The 6,492-nt window shown below is 41.3% G+C and overlaps 1 long non-coding RNA gene across 1 annotated transcript; it reads right to left on the bottom strand.

Moving 5' to 3' along the window:
- Positions 1 to 4,286: 4,286 nt before the first annotated feature.
- Positions 4,287 to 5,837, bottom strand: LOC113746467 (uncharacterized). Its single transcript, XR_003462894.1, has 3 exons — positions 5,533 to 5,837; positions 4,817 to 5,227; positions 4,287 to 4,433 (listed from the first exon to the last, which is right to left on the bottom strand). It is a non-coding gene; the product is annotated as an uncharacterized LOC113746467 (long non-coding RNA).
- Between the last annotated feature and the right edge of the window lie 655 nt (positions 5,838 to 6,492).

The raw sequence follows: 6,492 nt of genomic DNA, 5'->3' as shown, positions 1-6,492 counted from the left end.
TGTGAGCTAGTTGTGAGCTAGTTGTAGGCTAGTTGTGAGCTAGCTGTGAGCTAGTTGTAGGCTAGTTGTGAGCTAGCTGTAAGCTAGTTGTGAGCTAGTTGTAGGCTAGTTGTGAGCTAGTTGTGAGCTAGTGATAACACACTGCTACAACACAAAGTTGAGCTAGTTTTGAGCTAGCTGTGAACTAGTTGTAGGCTAGTTGTAGGCTAGTTGTAAGCTAGTGATAACACACTGCTACAACACAAAGTTGAGCTAGTTTTGAGCTAGCTCTAAACTAGTTTTAAGATAGTTTCAAGCTAGTTGTAGGTTAGCTGAGAGCTTGTTGTAGTAGAGTAGTAGCTAGTTGTGAGCTAGTTGTAGGCTAGTTGTAGACTAGTTATGAGCTAGTTGTAGGCTAGTTGTAGACTAGTTGTGAGCTAGTTGTGAGCTAGTTATAACACACTGCTACAACACAAAGTAAGTTAGTCGAGCTAGCTGTGAACTAGTTATAGTTAACTTTGTGGCAAACATCTTTTTTAATATATCTGTAGTGGAAGTGGTGCTGTCAGGCCTATAAGTTAATAAGTTTATAACAAATGAGCCGGCCATGCTAGGTCAATCAAACTGGAATATTTTAGATGTTGTAAATAGATTAAATTCATATGGGGTCCATAATTTAGAGGAATTCATTACGAGAGATGCTGCGTGATAAAATTCAGATTCAGCCTTGAGACGTTGTGATCAATTAAATGCTAATTTAATACAGACAGCCAATCAATAATATTTGTGAGTTTCTGTGTATGTTTATTTATTTAAAATATACAAACATTTAAGATATAAAATCTTATTTATGATACAGTTTGTGCATCTTTTTACAGTGCATCAGTTGATTTTAGACCTTTTTCTACATCTATTGTTCCCAAGCATGGACATAAAGCTAACTACTGACCGTCAAATAATTAAATTAAGAATAGAGCATGATATTTTGGATATTAAGCGAGGACTGAGGAGTCTGACCCCGATGCAGCTCAGCGGTACATCACTGTTTCGAGGCAGAAATACGAGGCTGGACAAAGCACCTTGGTAAAGATTACTCGACTGCACCAATCATCCATCACGCTCAGGCTTGTCCTTGGAATACATAATGTAATGATAATCTGATCCAGTATGCAAATGAAGGCTCGGCGGGGGTGACTGCAGGGAGAACGGTCCACCTGCCCCACAACACAAGTAGCCCCTGAGTACAGATCTGCTGTCAGATTGCAGCCCACAACAGGGAGGACTGCAAACAGGAGCAACTGAATTTAAAAGGCGTTTATTTACAGTGTTTGCAGAGGCAAATTAGTTGGTCAACATCATTATTTGCAGGTGATTTGGTGCCTTCAACACGAATGTTTCAGTGGGAGATGTTTCTGTTTCTAATCTGCCGTATACGCACAATCCCATTGGTTTAATGCGCCGTGACTGTCACGCTAACTGTGGTAATTAGACGTGGTGTCTGCTGCTGCTGAAATCATTTCAACACACACATGCAGAGATGCTCATGTTGTGATGGGGAATCTTCACGTGAGCCATGTCTGGGAGCCATTTCGTGTGTTTGGCCCCCCTGTTGACATCAGGCATAAATTAGCATGTCGCACTCACTGAGAGAAATATTAGATAAAGTTTTATCGTTACTTTGATCCGACTTTGTCTGAACCTGGAGACAGAGAGACTGTGAAGCTCAAGGATCAAATTTAGGCTATAACTAGCTTACAACTAGCCTAAAGCTACCATACAACTACCTTACAACTAGCCTACAACTAGCTTACAACTAGCCTACAACTAGCCTACAACTAGCTTACAACTAGCCTACAACTAGCCTACAACTAGCTTACAACTAGCCTAAAGCTACCATACAACTAGCTTACAACTAGCCTATAACTAGCCTACAACTAGCCCATAACTATCCTACAACTAGCCTACAACTACCTTACAACTAGCTTACAACTAGCCTACAACTAGCCCATAACTATCCTACAACTAGCCTACAACTAGCTTACAACTAGCTTACAACTAGCCTATAACTAGCCTAAAGCTACCTTACAATTAGCCTATAACTAGCCTAAAGCTACCTTACAACTAGCCTATAACTATTCTACAACTAGCCTACAACTACCTTATAACTAGCTTACAACTAGCCTAAAGCTACCTTACAACTAGCTTACAACTAGCCTATAACTAGCCTACAACTAGCTTACAACTAGCCTATAACTAGCCTAAAGCTACCTTACAACTAGCCTATAACTATTCTACAACTAGCCTACAACTACCTTATAACTAGCCTATAACTAGCCTTAAGCTACCTTACAACTAGCCTATAACTAGCCTAAAGCTACCTTACAACTAGCCTATAACTAGCCTAAAGCTACCTTACAACTAGCCTAAAGCTACCTTACAACTAGCCTACAACTACTTTATAACTAGCTTACAACTACCTTACAACTAGCCTACAGCTACCTTACAACTAGCCTATAACTAGCCTACATCTAATATTGCTTAGATCCCAAGTTATGGAAGTATAAATGCTAACGTGACTGAAACTGATCCCCCAAACATTTATTAAATTGTACGAATAGTTTCTTAAATATATCCTGTAAGTTGTTCTAATGTTGATTTTTATTCTGTTTTTTTTACGTTTTCAGTCACTGAGCCTCCGTAAAGAGACGTCTCTGTCCCCAAGTGGAAGCTTTTATTGATATTTATGACCAGGGTTTATAATTAAATACTAATTAACACCTCGAGAGCTAACGCCTGAGCGCGGTCTTCCTCATCGTGGCTGTCAGATGATTAATAGTTGCCATTTATTCACTCAGCTAACAAGCCCGCTAACGCAGCTTTCAGTCGGATGGAGTCATCTCAGCTCAGACCTCGTTAAACCGCCTGAAAGGAAACAGCCTGAGTTTAATATCAGAACTGCCCCCGCGATAACGTTCGACCTCGCTGCAATAATTCCATGTAACAGTGTAATGATCCCCCCTGTGAGATTTACGATAAAGGAAAGAATCAAAGTGAATTAATACATTAAAGTTAATTTATGTGCCTTTGTTAGACTTCACCCGAGGGCGTCTGTTACCTTTATATTGTATCAAAGCGTGAGCAGCAGTTAATTAATGTGTTTTTACCAGATTACATCTGCTATCTCAAACTTAGTGAGCTGTTAAAGGGCCGGCGACAACACCTGAATCTTTAATTACCTGTTCAGGTGATTTTACTGTTCACTGTTAAAAATAAAGTGAACCTTCCTAAATGTTACAGTCTGATCAAAGTCTCACTTCATCTGAACTAGTTGTAAGTTAGCTGTGGGTTAGTTGAATGCTAGTTATAAGTTAGTTGAATGCTAGTTGAATGCTAGTTATAAGCTAGTTGAATGCTAGTTATAAGCTAGTTGTAGGTTAGTTGTAAGCTAGTTGAATGCTAGTTATAAGCTAGTTGTAGGTTAGTTGTAAGCCAGTTGTAAGCTAGTTGAATGCTAGTTATAAGCTAGTTGTAGGTTAGTTGTAAGCTAGTTGAATGCTAGTTGAATGCTAGTTATAAGCTAGTTGTAGGATAGTTGAATGCTAGTTGTGGGTTAGTTAAATGCTAGTTGCGGGTTAGTTGTGGGTTAGTTGAATGCTAGTTGTGGGTCAGTTGAATGCTAGTTGTGGGTTAGTTGAATGCTAGTTGAATGCTAGTTGTGGGTTAGTTGAATTCTAGTTGTGGGTTAGTTGAATGCTAGTTATATGATAGTTGTAAGTTAGTTGTGGGTTAGTTGAATGCTAGTTGTGGGTTATTTGAATGCTAGTTGAATGCTAGTTGTGGGTTAGTTGAATGCTAGTTATATGATAGTTGTAAGTTAGTTGTAGGTTAGTTGTTGGCTATATTCCGCTTCTTAAGAAAATCTTGATATAAACTGACCGCAGTAGGTATTTGATAGTTGCCGTGGTGATGGATAAATGTCTCTGTGCACTGTTAAACTGAACAAACTGAGTCAATTAAAATCTGAACATCAAGAGGAAACATGTGAACATAATTACTCTGCTTACTTTAATGGAAATCAGTTCAATAATTACATAACCGAAGCTGAAGCTGTCTCACTGGATTCTCACTTCCTGCCATGTCGCTGTAGCTGGATTGTGCCGTGGCCTTTTTCAGGAAACCTCTAATTGCTATTGGCTGTGACATTTATGAAAACTTTATGGACAGCATTCGCTCCAGCGTGTGACATTTTGGATTCCCCTTTAAAGCCGTGAATATATGAAGGTTTCTTTCTTTACCTCACGGGTCACGGGACTCCAAATGAACAACAAGCGGCTCAGAGGTCGGCATGGGGATGAAAGAGTGACGGCGTCTTCATCCTGTGAGGAAAGGTTTGTCCCACGGAGACAAAGGTCTGTTTGGACTGAGGCTCACATCTCTTCACAGCTTGTTGAACTCTGCAGGTAATTGAAATGATTGATGAAATACATTTTATGTTGTGGCTCCGGCTACAGTGAAGTGTGATACTACTACGACTGTTTGATTCCAGATCCAATTTAAACGTATTTATTATGATTGAATCTCAGTAAGACGACGAAGATAACGCTTTTATGTAACAATAATGTCTGTATGTTCTGTATATTCTAGTCAGTTCCTCTAACGTCCACTTGAGGCTGGCTCCAGAAGTGAGTCAGTCTCCATAAGTCCCCATGTCCAAATGTCCAACTTCACAGCAGAAATAAACATGTTTACAGCCTGGTACAAAAAACAGTTTTGGTCTCTGTAGCTAATTTCCCCGTTCATGACAACTGTACTGAGGGTGAATTTATATACAACTCACCTGTTCACATTATATTAAGGCTTAAAGTTATGCAGGATTAAGAGCGTGGACGCTTGTTTGAGCAACCAGGCATCGTTTAACTGATGATCCACGTCACCAGGAGACGAGCAGACTGAACGAGATTTAACATCTGTTAGTCAATCTCCTCGATCTTCTTCCTCTTCCTCTGTAGCTTCCTGTGCTGATCTCAGTATCTCTTCCTCTTCCTCTTCCTCTTCCTCTAACAGACACTCTCCTCTTCCTCTTTAGTTTATCATCAGTCTGCATGACCTCTCATCAGATGCTCTGCTCTTTCATCACTTCCTCTGTCCGTCACAGCCTTTCATTCGCCCTCGTCTCCTCTCGGGGTTTCTTTGCTCTTCAGGTGTTTTGAACCCTCGCTGAGTCTCAGCCTGATCTCTGGAGGTTTGTCTGTGGAGCCGAGATAACATTTTGGGTCAAAATCTGTTGCTGTTGGAGTGAAGTCTGCAGTTCCTCAAATGTCCACTTGAGGCTGGAGGCCAAAGCCTCCACGCTGAGCTTCATGACGGCTCTTGGTTTGTGTGTTTTTACATTTCTCTGCTGTATAAATAGTGAAACTATATTTTCTCTAACACTGAACTCTTCTATAATTATATTTGAAATGATTATCACTGAATGTCTGTCATCTTTTACATGCGTCTGCATCGTGTTTCATGATTATCATGCATGTGAGGTGAGTCTGCAAAGAGACGAACCAGCTGAACCTTCAGAGCTTTGAAGAACTCATCTCATGTGTGTCACATCTGTGCCTCCGTCTTTCATGTCAGCCCTCGGGTTCACGTCGAGTGTCCGACGTGGAGAGGCTCTGAGGGGCTTCGAGTCGAGTCTCTGCCTCTGCCTCGGCTCTCCACGTCTGGCAGGCTGACACCAAAGCCGTGTTTTATCCGTGATCCTCGAGCTGCAGACGACACGCTACTGCTGATGAACTGACGGCTGACTCGATGTCTCCACCTGAGGCAGGACGAGGAGACACGAGGAGACACAAGGAGACACGAGGAGATGAACGGTGAGGGGAAAACCTATATCTCAATCCAACTGTGGTAAAAATATTCAGCTGTACTCGAGTATTTGTTACTTATTATCAGAAACCAACAACTTTGCTAACAGCCAAACATCAGGCAGGCCGGTGTCGTGCCAGAACAGGAGCTGGACAAAACACAAGATGGATCACGTTAGCTGCTCAACGTTAGGGGAGTCTGCATGAATTAGCTGATGTATCCACCCAAGACGACATCACAATATGTTTCACATGCTTTGCAGTAACGTTAGCTTTGACTCTGGACTCTTGGACAAGAGTAAATGTGGGACTGACTTTTAGTGGTTGGTGAGAGCTTGGTGAAATAAAAGGCTGAAAGACAGACGCCGAGCTGGGCTGACTGCTGCTGGACTAGGCAGTGATATTACTCTAAGTAATGTAATGAGAACAAATACTCGAGTACAGCAGAGCATTATAAACTTGTGTTTGACCTGCTCAGCAGACAGTAGAAGATAATTGTTCTTTTCTTTCTGCTCATCAGTATGCAGAGTTCATGTTTGCATCAGTATCTATTATTCATGTGAAATACATATCACCACCTGTGTGTGTGTGTGTGTGTGTGTGTGTGTGTGTGTGTGTGTAGGTCAGACGCGGTCCATACGCAGCCCGACAAAATGAC

The sequence above is a fragment of the Larimichthys crocea genome, chromosome IX, assembly GCF_000972845.2.
Source record: "Larimichthys crocea isolate SSNF chromosome IX, L_crocea_2.0, whole genome shotgun sequence".
Taxonomy (NCBI): Eukaryota; Metazoa; Chordata; class Actinopteri; family Sciaenidae; genus Larimichthys; species Larimichthys crocea.
This window is presented reverse-complemented; position numbering and strand designations above follow the sequence as displayed.